The sequence below is a fragment of the Scyliorhinus torazame genome, chromosome 4, assembly GCF_047496885.1.
Source record: "Scyliorhinus torazame isolate Kashiwa2021f chromosome 4, sScyTor2.1, whole genome shotgun sequence".
NCBI classification, from domain to species: Eukaryota; Metazoa; Chordata; class Chondrichthyes; order Carcharhiniformes; family Scyliorhinidae; genus Scyliorhinus; species Scyliorhinus torazame.
In genome coordinates this window covers 181,846,909-181,861,413 of record NC_092710.1, presented here as the reverse complement: position 1 = coordinate 181,861,413, position 14,505 = coordinate 181,846,909, and the positions used below count along the sequence as shown (strand labels likewise).

Sequence of the window (14,505 nt, the reverse complement as noted above, 5' to 3'; positions counted from 1 at the left end):
GCACATTATATTCCTGTGTCATACCTGATATGAATATATGCAAATTTCTTGTCATTGATTGACGTGCATTTAACACTTCTAAAACTGCAACCAATCAGAATTGATGCGGTACAGGATGCAGGATGTAAAGACAAGGAAAGCAATTAATAAAAGCTACCGGTGAAGAGCCGTTAAACAATGATTGGATAATAGCCAGTCAGCAAACCCGATCAGTAAAAGAAACAAGAAAGTGAATAAGCAGAATAACTCCATATATTTGTAACATTCTTTTGGCTGCCATTTAGTTTTTGTTACTAAACTGAACATGTACTGCTTGGAATAATGTTTGTAACAAGGGCATTATAGTAATTCAAACCTCGCAAATACCATTGAGTTCTCCAACTCCACCCACTGGAACTGTGGCAGAAATCCCATCTACACTTGTAGATCAAACCTTTGACCAAGTGACATAAACAAAGTAGAAGCAACCCTGAGGAATTTCCTGGCCTTTTTAAAAATTGCCGACATGATACTTCCTTCTGTGTTTCCTTTGCATATTTAGACCATAAGACATAGGAGCGGAGGTAAGGCCATTCGGCCCATCAAGTCCACTCCACCATTCAATCATGGCTGATTTCAACTCCATTTACCCGCTCTCTCTCCATAGCCCTTAATTCCTCGAGAAATCAAGAATTTATCAACTTCTGTCTTAAAGACACTCAACGTCCCCGCCTCCACCGCCCTCTGTGGCAATGAATTCCACAGACCCACCACTCTCTGGCTGAAGAAATTTCTCCTCATCTCTGTTCTAAAGTGACTCCCTTTTATTCTAAGGCTGAGCCCCCAGGTCCTAGTCTCCCCTGCTAATGGAAACAACTTCCCTACGTCCACCCTATCTAAGCCATTTGTGTTAGTATTTGTATTTGTGTTGGATTACTGGGTCTTGCAAGTTGCTAGATCTTTCATTGTTAGCTGACGATGACCACGCTAACAGACCTTTGCATTCAGCAATGTGTACAACTTCTGGATCTTTTTAATGATTGACAACAAGACTGCGCATTCACACCGTGACAACATTTTCCAGGGCATTTTCTAGGGAACAATTTATTGGACAGCGAAAGTAATCAAAATTTGTGTTTTGCATAAAATATTTAAGAAAAGACAAGGCATAAGTTCTTCAGTTTTCTCTTGAGATAACTTTGATTATGATATTCTGTTGTGCGCATACTACTTATATTATTAGACCTGTTTAAAGCAGTGTTCTTCAAACTTTTTTTCCGGGGACCAATTTTTACCAACCGGCCAACCTTCGGGACCCAACCCGGACGATCTTTGCGACCCACGCCGGCCGACCTTCACGTCCCACGCCAGCCGACCTGCGCGACCCACCATTTTCTCTTACCTTGTTTGCTGCTGACAAAAATGGAGGAAATGGTTTTGGGTCCCTTTGGTCCTCGTACACGCTCCTCCAATGGAACCTGTTGGATGAAGGTGTCGGAAAGTATGGAGTCTCCATCTGACCAAAGTTCTGCATTTTTTTCCCGTAAAATTTTATCAAGTAAAATCCCCTCAAACGTGTAAAAAAAATGTTTTTTTAAATGAATAAAGTAAATGAACAAAATAAAAATTAAATTAATAAAATAAATGAATAACATGAATAAAACCCCCCCGGACTTGTAAAACAAAAAGCTGTGACCATTTAAAACAATAAGCGGCCGCACTGCGCATGTGGGCCCCGCGATCAGGAGCACCGCGACGGACGGCTCCGCGACCCTCCCGACACCCCACCCATGGGTCGCACCCCCGAGTTTGACAATGCCTGGTTTAAAGTATATTACATGTACAACAAATCAAACAAGCGATGTATTGTGAAGAATAACAGCAGTAGTTTTTTCTTTGTTTTTACCGAGAACTGAAAATTATTGTTCACATAGATAGCTTTTTTAGGAAGGCTAAATAGAAGTCCTAAAATTACATGTTTTACCAAAGGGATTTGCTGAAGTATACTACTGTTGCAAATATATTTAGTATAGAGCTAAAGTTCAACTCAAGTTTTATGTGTGTCTTGGCCTTCACCTAAAGTTCTAAAAGACACACCTTTTAAAAAATATTTTTATTTGTAACAAACAAAATCACAATATCAGCATGTTACAAAATGTAATATTGGGGAAAACAGAACCAACCATGCGAAGCCCACCCAGGAGAGAAACACTTTTCCCCCCACAATGAGAACTAACACCGCCCCCCCCCCCCCCCCACACCCCCCGACCTTTCCCAGCTGTCACAGCTGATGGGTGATGCATTCTTTAAAGTAGGAAATGAATGGCCGCCACCTCAGGTAGAACCCCTCGACTTGCCCACTCATGGTGTACTTGACCCTCTCCAATTGTAAAAATGCCATGTGGTCACCCAACCGGATCGAAGAATTTGCCATCCCAACAGAATTTGCCTCCGGGCTATTAGCGAGGAAAAGGCGAGAACATCCGCCTTCATCCCGGTCTGCAACCCCAGTGAGTCTGATACCTTGAAAATGGCCATCAAAGGACAAGGTGCCAGGCTGCTGACATAGTGTTAAAGAAGGAAACCCAAAGGCTTGCCATCCTGGGACACAGGCAGAACATATGGATGTGATCAGCAGGTCCCAAAGGACACCGCTCACACCTGTCCTCCACTCCCAAAAAGAAATCACTCATTCTAGCTTTAGATAGGTGAACCCTGTGTACTACCTTGTGCTCAATTAGACTGAGTCGCGCACAGGAGGACATGAAGTTCACCCTACGAAGAGCTTCACACCACATGCCCCCATCTAAAATAGGCCCCAGTTCCCTCTCCCATTTTACCTGCACTTCATCTAGCGGGGCCACCTCTGTTGACAAGATTTGCCCAGATATGTTGGAAATTCTCCCCCCACCAGACCCTGAAAGTGATGGGATGCTACTCAAGAAAGGGGGTTGCAGAGCCAACGGAAATGTGGGAAAGCCTTCCAAACACAATCACGTGCGGTAATGGAACAAGTTTGCCACCAAAAGTTGAAACTTCATCAATAATACCTCCAAACTAGCAAACTGTCCCTCCACAGATAGATCACTAAAACTCCCAAGGTACACCAAATCCTTGCCCAGGACCTAAACTTCGTGTCTAAGCACGACGGAGCAAATAGATGGTTGCCACAGATTGCAGCCAGCAATGACATGGAACCCAATTAGTAATGCTGCCTAAATTGCTGCCATATTTTAAGAGTGGACATCATCACCGGGTTCGAAGAGTACCTCATTGGAGAGAATGAGGGCACGGTCATTGACAAAGCTCTTAGATTAGAGTCCCTATGAGAACTTGCCAGATGTCCCCAAATGGGGCATGGCTTCCCAAACCATCCCAGCACCTTCTCTATATTGGCCGCCCAATACTAAATGAGCAAATTGGGTAACGGCAGTCCCCCCGACTGCCGGTCCCTCTGAAGGAATGCCCTATGGACTCTCGGGGTCTTGATTTGAATTATTGTCACCTGCACCAAAGTACAGTGAAAAGTACACAGTACATACAAAGCAGGCAAAAAGAATAATCAACAGAGAACATTGATAAATGGTACATCGACAAACAGCGATTGGTTACAGTGCGGAACAAAGGGCCAAACAAAGCGAATACATGAGCAAGAGCAGCATAGGGGGTTGTGAAGTGTTTTTACAGATCAGTCCGAGGGGGAGTCGTTGAGGAGACTTGTAGCTGTGGGGAAGAAGCTGTTCCTATGTCTGGATGTGCGGTTCTTCAGACTTCTGTACCTCCTGCCTGATGGAAGAGTCTGGAAGAAGGCAATGCCTGGGTGGGAGGGATCTCTGATAATGCTGTCTGCCTTCCTGAGGCAGCGGGAGGTGTATAAAGAATCAATGTGGGGGTGGCAAGCATTGTGTGATGCGTTGGGCTGAGTTCACCACACTCTGCAGTTTCTTGCAATTTGGACCGAGCAGTTGCCATACCAGGCTATGTTGTAGCTGGATAGGATGCTCTCTATTGCACATCTGTAGAAGTTTGTGAGAGTCGATGCAGACATGCCAAATTTCGATAGCTTCCATAGGAAGTAGAGACGTTGTTGGGGTTTCTTGACTGTTGCATCAACGTGAGTGCACCAGGACAGACTGTTGATGATGGTGACCCCCCAGGAACTTAAATCTATCGATCATCTCCACTTCGGAGCCATTGATGCAGATGGGAGAGTGTGTCATACTGTGCTTCCTAAAGTCGATGATCAGTTCCTTGGTCTTTTTGACATTTAGAGAGAGGTTGTTTTCGGAACACCATGCAGCCAAGTGATTTATCTCCCTCCTGTAGTCTGATTCGTCCTTGTTTGAGATACGGCCCACCACAGTCGTATCATCCGCAAACTTATAGATTGAGTTGGAGTTAAATCTTGACACACAGTCATGTGTGCATAAGGAGTACAGTAGAGGACTGAGCACACATCCTTGCGGGGCCCCGGTGTTGAGGATTATTGTGGAGGAGATGATGTCCTGGAGGAGGATGTCCTGACAGATTGCGGTCTGTTGTTGAGGAAGGCAAGGACCCAGCTGCACAGGGATCAAGTCCGCGGTTGCAGAGTTTGGTTGTTAGCCTTGTCGAGATAATGGTGTTGAAGGTGGAGCTGTAGTCGATGAACAGCAGTCTTAGATAGGTGTCCTACCCACCCAAATAAAAGAGGCCACCTATGTAAGACTGTTGTTCATCGACTACAGCTCCACCTTCAACGCCATTAGCAAGAAAGGATTTTGGGAGAAAAATCAGGAGACACTGAAAGATAAACAAAAACCTCGGGAGAATATTCATTTTGATAGTCTGAATCCTGCCAGCCGAGGACAGAAGGAGGTTGTCCCACGTTTGCAAGTCGGACCTCACCCTGCTCATCAGACTAGTGTAGTTCAATTCATGGAGCGATGGCCTGTCACGAGCCACCCGGATAACCAGATAACAAAGGCTACCTCTTTTTTTGGGAAATGTTTTTATTAAATTATTGGCATTTTATACAAAATTACAAAACACACAAACAAAATCTCTTAACCAAGCACAAACCCGAAACAAATCCCCAACACAATCTTAAAACCCATAAAACACAAAAAAAAAGTGAAGAGAAACCCTTCTGCTTACACTCCACCTCCCCCCCCGCCAACTTAAAATGCTGGCGGTATTGCCTCCATATATTTAGCGTAGACACCACTACTGGGTTCGTTGAGTACCTTACCGGCTCCAACAGAAGTGGCGCTGTTACCAATGCCCCCATACTTGTCCCCCTACATGACCCCGACTCCATCTGAATCCAGAGAGCCCCTGGGTTCCCGCACCATCCCAACACCTTCTCCACATTGGCCGTCCAATAATAGTACAGTAAATTTGGTAGCTTTAGATCCCCTGCCTGTCTGTCTCTCTGCAGGACCCCCCAAATAAAGCAGGAAATAAGGCGCTCAACCCTTCGGAAAAACAACTTGGGCAAGAACACCGGAGACACTAAAATAAAAATAAGGACCTCGGCAAGATGGTCATCTTAACCGGTTGAAACCGGTACCCGCCAGCGATAACGGGAGTCTATCCCACCTCTACAAGGCTGACTTACATCTACCCACCAGGCTCGAATAATTCAACCTCTGAAACTGCGCCCAATCCCCCGTCACCTGGACTCCTAATTATCAAAAGCTCCTCCCCCCCCCCCACAATAATATTTCCGAGAGATGACCCGGATCCTGAACGCACAGCAACAAATCATCTGCGTATAACAACGCCCTCTGTTTCACCCAACTCTAATGATCCATCCCTCAAAGCAATGACCAAGGGCTCAATTGCCAACGCAAACAAGGGAGACATTGGACACCCCTGCCTCAAATATCATTGCAATCAAAACGACGCCAAGCTCATGGTGTTGGTGCAAATACTAGTGAACGGGGCTGCATAAAGCAACCGCACCCATGACACAAACCCAGGTCCAAACCCAAACTTCTCCAACACCACGAAAAGGATACCCCCACTCCACCTGGTCATACACCTTCTCCGGGTCCAATGATACAATTATCTCCGGTACCGGCTCGGCCATATGGGTGAGCACCACATTCGGCAAATGCCGCATGTTCGATGACAACTTTCGCCCCTTTCACAAACCCCATTGAGTCTTCCCCCACTACCTCCGGAAGGCAATACTCCAAACTTAATGCCAATACCTTGGCCAATAACTTGGCATCTACATTTAACAGGGAGATCTGGGATACAACCCACACTCTGTGGGGTCTTTATCCTTCTTCAGGAACAGCGAGATGGATGCCTGGCCCAACGTCTCTGGGAGGGTGCCCCATGCCAAAGAGTCCCTAAACATGCCCAGCATCAATGGACCCAGAGGATCCAAAAACAACTTATAAAATTGCATTGGAAATGCATCAGGCCTTGGTGTCTTCCCTGCTTTCATGTGCTTCAGCGCTATCTGAATCTCCTTCTGGCCCAGTGGCACCTCCAACGCCGCCCACAATTCCTCCCCACATTGAGAAACGCCAACCCCCCAGAATCTCTTCCATCCCTCGTTCGTCCTCCGGTGGCTCCGACCTATACAACCTCTCATAGAATGGCCTAGACACTCCATCCACCTTATCCAGGGCTGAGACCAGCCTACCCTCCAAATCCCTAACCTGAACAATCTCCCTGACAGCCTCCTGCCGCCTTAATTAGTGAGCCAAGAGACGGTTGGTCTTCTCCCCATGCTCGTACACCACCCCTTTTGCCTGTCTCAATTGCTGCACCGCCCTGTCCGTGGACAGCAGGTCAAACTGCTTTCGCAGTATTTTCTTGCATGGCAAAAGCTCCGGGGTCTGGTGCCTCGCGTGCCTACAATCCACCCCTAGAATCTCATCCACCAGTTTCTGTCGCTCCTGCCTCGCCTCCACATTCACATGTGCCTTAAACGCCATGATCTCTCCTCTGATCACCACCTTCAGGGCCTCCCACAAAATCAAGGACGAGACCTCCGCATTATCATTATGTTCCACATACACCCATATGGCCCTCGAAATTCTCACAGAACCCCATGTCCGATAGCAGCCCTACATCTAACCGCCACCCCCTACGATGCTCCCAACCGATCTCCAAGACCAGGTCCATCCAATGTGGGGCATGATCCGAAATAACCACGGCCGAGTACTCAGCCTTCTTCACCCCGCGAGAAGAGTCTGACTCATAATAAAATAATCAATCCTTACAACACCTTGAATACCAAAGAAAAAATGAGAACTCCTTCTCCCCAGCGTGCGTAAACCTCCATGGATCTTACTGCTAGCAAGGTGTTCTCTCCAGCCCCACCCCCCACCCCCACCCCCCCGGCCCCCGTACTGCCCACACATGACCAAATCCCAGCATCCTGACCATGCTTCTCTTTCCCCCCAACTACCATATCAGTCCTTCCACTCTATCGTCCCCCATGATCTTGGCCTGCAGAAAAAATCCCCATCAACCTCCAAGAAAAAGAAGAGCAAAGAATAACACTATATTGCAATATTGCCCTTCAATGTCTCCCCTTGCTCCTTCACAGCATTGAACGTCTTGCCCAGCTGGTCCCGTATCAGGCCCAAAGCCTCCTCGATCGTGGCTTTGAACGACTCTTTAATCTCCTTCCCTTTTCACTCAAACTGACCATCATCTGCGTACCAAACTTCTTCAACACTGTGCCATCACTCCAGCCAACGTCTCTAACGTAATGGGTGTAACCACTTCCGCCATCGATTTGTTCCTGAGGTTCCTTTATCGGGCTACCAGTGGCCTTTTTCTTGTGGTCGTTTTGGTCGAGGCCTTTGACATTCCTCTGTCGCCTTTCCGTTCTCCACACCAACTACTGGGTTAGAACACAAAAGCTTCAGAAAAACAAGTTAAAAGAGATCAAAACACCAGAACCCATCTTTCGTGTGATCTGCTTTCACATGCCATCACCGGATGTCTCACAAAAGCTACCTCTGGCAAGACGAAAAGGTAATACTTCCAAATTAGCTCCCCCTCCCGAGGGTTTAACCATAAAATATTCACTTGTCTCCAGATTCAGTTTGTATCCCGAAAAGGAGCCAAAGCTCCTGAGTAGCTTAATTAATTCATCCATAGAGTGGTGGTGGCAGAGAACATGCCTGCCTAGTACCCCTACTCAATGAAAAATACCCCGAGCTCTAAGCGTTGGTGCATAAGTTGGCTGTAGTGGCATTATAAAGCAGCCAAACTCATGAAATTAACTTCTGCCCAAGACCAAACATCCCCAGGGCCTCGAAGAGGTACTCCCTCTCTACTCTGCCGAATGCCTTCTCCTCATCCAAAGACACAATCATTTCTGGTTCGGAAACCGTAGAAGGGGAAAGGACAACATTCAATAACCGCTGCATGTTAGCCGATAATCGCCATCCTTTAATGAAACCTGGCTGGTTGCCCGCTATCACCACCGGGATACATGGCTCCATACACAGCTATCGGTTTGGCATCAACATTCAGAAGATAAATGGGTTGAGGAGCACCATACTGTGCGGGATTTTGTCTTTTTTCAAAATGAGAGATATAGAGGCCTGTGAGAGCGTAGGGGGTAAGGACTCCCATGACGAGGAGTTAACCATGTCCATTATCAATGGTCTTAACTGGCTTACAAACCTCTTATAAAATTTGACTGGGAACCCATCAGGACCAAGAACTTTACCCGATTGCACCAATCCAATGCCCTTCAGTGCTTCACCTGGACTCAACAGGGCCCCAACTCTTTCTGCCTTTCTTTCTCCATCACTAGAAAGGACAACCCATCTAGGAACACTGACATTACCAAACTATTCTCCGGGGCCTCTGATCTATAGAGATTCCTGTAAAAGACTCTGAAAGACTGCATTGATTTCGTTTGGGGCGGAAACCAAATTGCCGCCTGGGTTTTTAATTTGTATACTCTCTCGGGAAGCTGCCTGCTGCCTCAGCTGTTGGGCCTTCTCTCCATGCTCATTAAAAAAAACTCTCAAGCACCGTAGCTGGCAAACCGTCTTCCCAGTGGACAACAAATAAAACTGCATTTCCAGCTTCTTCCTATTCGCAAGCAACTCCGGGGTAGGGTCAGGCGAATATTGGCGATCTGTCTCAAGAATCGCATCTGCTAACCACTGCAGCTCCACCCTCACCGTCCATCTATAAATGTGCCTTATAGGAGATTACTTCCCCCCTTATGACCAGCTTAAGGGCTTCCCACACTGTTTAGGGAGAGACAGAGTCATTCCTATTGAATCTTGTGACTCCTCGAAGGTCCTGGAAAAAAACCTTATCCACCAACAGTGCAACATCGAGCCTCCACAGCAGGTGCTGACTAGAGTCTGTTTCCAAGACCAAGTCCACGGTCTGAGATTACCGAGGATTCTGCTTACCACACCCAGGGTAGGAGGGATCAACCCATTTAGAAGAAGTCAGTCCTGGAATAGACTTTATGCACGTGGGAAAAGAACGAGAGCTTCTTGTCGCCTGGTGCAAAAGCCGCCACCTGTTCCATAAAGGGCAGGAGACCCTTCGCCACCCCCAAGAGAGCAAACGATTTAGGCCTGGATCGATCCACCTTCGGATCCAATACACAGTTGAAGTCCCCTGCAAAGATCAGTTGGTGAGAATCCACATCATGAATGGAAGCCAACATTCTTTTAATGAAAGACACAGCGTCCCAATTAGATGCGTAGACATTTTCCAGTACCACCGATGTAACCGCCAAAGACCCACTGACCATCACGAATCTGCCATTGGGATCCGCTACAGTCCTCATGGCCCAAAAAAGAACACATTTAATAATAATCTTTATTGTCACAAATAGGCTTACATTAACACTGCAGTGAAGTTACTGTGAAAATCCCCTAGTCGCCACATTCTGGTGCCTGTTCGGGTCACAGAGGGAGAATTCAGAATGTCCAATTCACCTAACAGCATGTCTGTCGGGACTTGTGGGAGGAAATTGAATCACCTGGAGGAAACCTACGCAGACATGGGGAGAACGTGCAGACTCCGCACAGGCATTGACCCAACCCGACCCTGACGCTGTGAAGAACGCTGTACCTCGGGCCCATCCCTCAAAGCCCGAATGGAAAACTTGGCTCACCCACCTCTTCTGCAGTCTGCTCTGATCCTTTACCCACAAATGGATCTCCTGCAAAAACACCACATCAGCACTTTGATTCTTTAGGTGAGCAAAAACTCACAACCTTTCTACCGGGATGTTCATCCCCCTTACACTTCAGGTGGCCAGTCAAACTGGGGACCTCCCACCCACCCTCATCCCCGATTCAGCCATTTCAACCATTAGGGACTGCCAAGTACCTACTCAAAAAACACAGGCCCAGGGCCTAGCCAAAATGACCACCAAACCCACCCACAGAATGAGACAAAGAGAATCTCATAATCACCATCAGCAAAATAACCCACCCCTCACCCCTCCCCAACTAACACCGCACCCAAAAACACATATTGATACCTGATAAATAATCAAAACCCCCTCTCCCCAAACCCCAATCCCCAGCTGCTCGCAGATGCTAAGCTCGCCAAATCACGTGAGACTGGTTCCACAGCTGCAGCTCCTCCACCATTCCCCATCTCACTCCCCTTAACTAGCTGAAATTTAATACTAGCATGGCAGTCCCCCCAGGATAGAGAAGAAAAAACACAACTTTATCGCTCTCCTTGAGCATAAAACAAATTTCCCCAAACCAATACTCCTACAAAACTGAGTTCTCAGTAGGAGCAATAAACTCCAACTATAATACAAGAAACACTTCTCATAGAAGTTAGCCCCCACCAATAAACAAACTGCAAGAAGCAAAAATCCCCCATCATCCCTATAAAAAACAGAGAAAGACAAGAAAAAATGTCACCCTCAGACAACAATAACTATATATAGATATCCCAATATTCCTCCCAACCCACAACAGTCCAAAGCATCATTAATTTGAACTGAGTCAATGCTTTTTTCTTGGAAGTATTTTTATTTAGCAAATTCTCAACAGTTCTACAATGCAAAGCAACCCCCCCCCCCCCCCACCACCGCAACAGTCAATCGTAACCAACTCCTGAAAGTGCACGATGACCAGATTCCAACAATTGTAGAACCCGTCGCTAGCCCCTCTCAACGCGAACTTCACCTTCTCTAGAGTCAGAAACTCCAGCATGTCCCCCCGCCACGCTGAGGCACAGGGTGGAGAAGCTGACCTCCACCCAACAAGACCCGCCTGCAAGTAATCAGCGAGGCAAAGGCTAAAACATCTGCCTCCGCACCCACCTGCAGCTCCAGCCGGTCTGACACACTGAATATGGTTTCTAGGAGACCGAGCTCCATATCTATGTGTAAGACCCCCGAGATTGTACTGAACACTGTCCTCCAAAACCTTTCCAACTTCCAACTTCGGGCAGGACTAAAACATATGAACATGGTTCGCAAGGCCCACATTGCTCACAGACATCCCCTACATCCTCAAACAGCCGGCTCATCAATGATTTTGTGAGGGTCGCCCTGTACACTACCTTCAGCTGTATCAGCCCCAACCTAATGCACAAAGTCGAGGCATTCACCCTCCGCAGCACCTTACACCACAATCCCACTTCCAGCGTCCCCACCAGCTCCTCCTCCCACTTCACCTTCCATAGATATCCCATCCTCCTCCAGAATCCTTCCACAGATCTCCGAAATGACCCCCCTCTCCAACCTCCACTGATAGAACCGCCTCCAACAATGAGGAGGCAGGCACTATCGAGAAGGTCGAGAATACCTTCATCGCAAAGTCCCGCACCTGCATATACCTAAACCCTTGCACCCACGCCAACCCATACTTCTCATCCAACTCCTCCAAACTTGCAAATCGTCCTCCCAGGAACAGATCCTTCATTTCCTTAGTCCCCCTCTCTTGCCATCCCCAAAACCTCGCATCCATCCTCCCCGGCACGAACCCATGATTCCCCCTAATCAGCAACTCCCCGACACAGCCCCCAGCTTAACGTGCTATCTAAACCAGTGTTCTTCAAACTTTTTTTCCGGGGACCCATTTGTACCAACCGGCCAACCTTCAGGACCCTAACCAGCCGACCTTCGCGACCCACGCCGGCCGACCTTCGCGACCCATGCCAGCCGACCTGCGCGATCCACCATTTTCTCTTACCTTGTTTGCTGCTGACAAAAATAGAGGAAATGGTTTGGGGTCCCTTCGGCCCTCATACACACTCCTCCAATGGAACCTGTTGGATGAAGGTGAAGCCTTCCGGTGTCGGAAAGTATGGAGTTTCCATCTGTCCAAAGTTCTGCTTTTTTTTCCTGTAAAGGTTTATCAAATAAACCCCCCTCGAACTTGTAAAAAAAAATGATTAAAATAAATGAAAAAAATTAAAATTAAATGAATAAAATGAATAAAACCCCCCGAACGAGAAAAACAAAAAGCTGCGACTGTTAAAAAAAAAAGCGGTCGCACTGCGCATGCATGCCCGATGATCTGGCACGCATGCGCAGTGCGTCCACATATTTTTTACATGTTCGTGGTCATTTTGAAGGCCGCTTGCAGCCGCTGTTATTAACAGCTGGCTGCTGCGGCTAATGCGTGCAGATTTGCGCCACGACAGACAGCTCCGCGACCCTCCCGACACCCGCCCACGATCCACCTGCGGGTCGCGCCCCCAAGTTTGGCAATGCCTGGTCGAAACTGCCTCCAAATCTTCAACGTGACCACCACCACCAAGCTCACCGTATACTTCCCTGGGGCCATTGGGAGCGGCGCTTCTCTGCATTTGCCGCCCAGTAATAATACAACAAATTTGGGAGGCCTAACCGCCTGCTTGCCGTCCCCTCTGCAGTACCACCTTCCTAATCCTGGCCGAGTCCATGCTTCTTAACGAAAGCGACCGCCTCCAATGTTCCTTGCTTATGCAAGGCGGCCTAGCCTTGTTAAACGCTCCTGCTTCCGCGCCAGCTCAGTTCCAACGTTCTGGTACACCCACACGGGATTGTCCTCCCACTTCCAATCCCGATGTTCCTTGACCCATTTCAGAATCTGCTCTTTTTCTTCGAGTTATGGAAGCGTACTACTACTGCACGTGGTGGGGAGAGAACATGGGCCCACCCTCCCCACGTGGCAGGGAGGGAACATGGGCCCACCCTCCCGGCCCACCCTCCTACATCATTTTTCCAAACATTTGTGCAAAATATGTGGATGGATTTGGGCCCTGCGGCAACCCCATGACTCTGAGGTTCTGCCTGGTAGATCAGTTCTGGAGGTAAGCAGCCGTAGCCTTCAGCCTCCTGTTCTCGTCAGCCACTACCGCTGTTTTGGCTGCCGACGAGGCAAGCTGCTCACCGTGCCTCATCAAGCACTTCTTTCATACCTTCTAGTACCTCACCATGCTTTTTCACTGAATCAGCGGTGTTTTCTAGTTAGACCCAGAGAGGGCCCTGGGCTTCTTCAAATGACTTATGCAAGTTCTCTTCCATCCACCTCCACTGTTGTTGAAATGGGGGTTGAATTCCTTGGCCAGCACGCTAGCCAGCTGCTACAATCAGGGAGGTTGCCATCGCCACGCAGCCTCCGCAGAGGAGCTGTGTGGTGCCTCCCGAATCGGTCGACGAGATGCTCTCTGTGGATTGTTTTTTTTTTGGTTTATTTGCTGCATTGTAGCAGGTTAGGGATCCTGATCAGTAAGAAACAGTACTGTGCAAACGTTACCTGAATAAAACGGCAAAAAGGGCTCTATTATGCAGATTGTGATGGGAGCTGCCTTATGAGCTTCCTTACCTCATTTTACACGACTGGAAGTCCAAAAAGACACCTTTTTAAAAATAAATTTAGAGTACCCAATTATTTTTTTCCAATTAAGGGGCAATTTAGCGTGTCCAATCCACCTAACCTGCACATCTTTGGGTTGTGGGGGTGAAACCCACGCAGACATGGGGAGAATGTGCAAACTCCACACAGCGTTGACCCAGGGCCGGGATTCGAACTCGGATCCTCAGCGCTGCAGTCCCAGTGGTTTCCACTGCGCCACATGCCGCCCCTAAAAGACACACCTAAACAGCGGTTAAGAATAAAGAGTTGTATTTCCCAATGTTACGTGGGAAAATGTATTTATGTAACTGCGATATCTATTTATAGACTTGAATGGGTATAAACAATCCTGCTTATTTTCTTCCTTCTAACAACAAAACACATGTTTCGCTATCTCTGGGCAGGCTCTTTCTCTCCCCTCCCCCAAACTCTTCATCTAAGATGTACAACCCTGCACAGCAGTATAGTCTCTGAATCTTCATGAGAAATAACATGAATGTATGCACAAAATGTTGCACGCAGCTCATATTGTGCTATCATATTTTAGTGCGATCACTGTTAATATTTCTCCACGTCCTCCACTAATCTTTCATTGGAAAATTCCTGAAGAAATTCCACATGAAGATTATTAATAATGAAGTAGGAGATGATGACACAAAAAATGGCGGTGCAGGAAATAGTGAGGAGGAAAGCCTTAGATTACAGGACGATACAGATAGGC

General features: G+C 47.5%; 1 protein-coding gene across 13 annotated transcripts in view; it reads left to right on the top strand.

The window, feature by feature from the left end:
- dnmt3ab (DNA (cytosine-5-)-methyltransferase 3 alpha b) overlaps positions 1-14,505 on the top strand; it is an 846,991-nt gene that overhangs the window by 607,839 nt on the left and 224,647 nt on the right. The gene's annotated exons all lie outside the window — the stretch shown is intronic.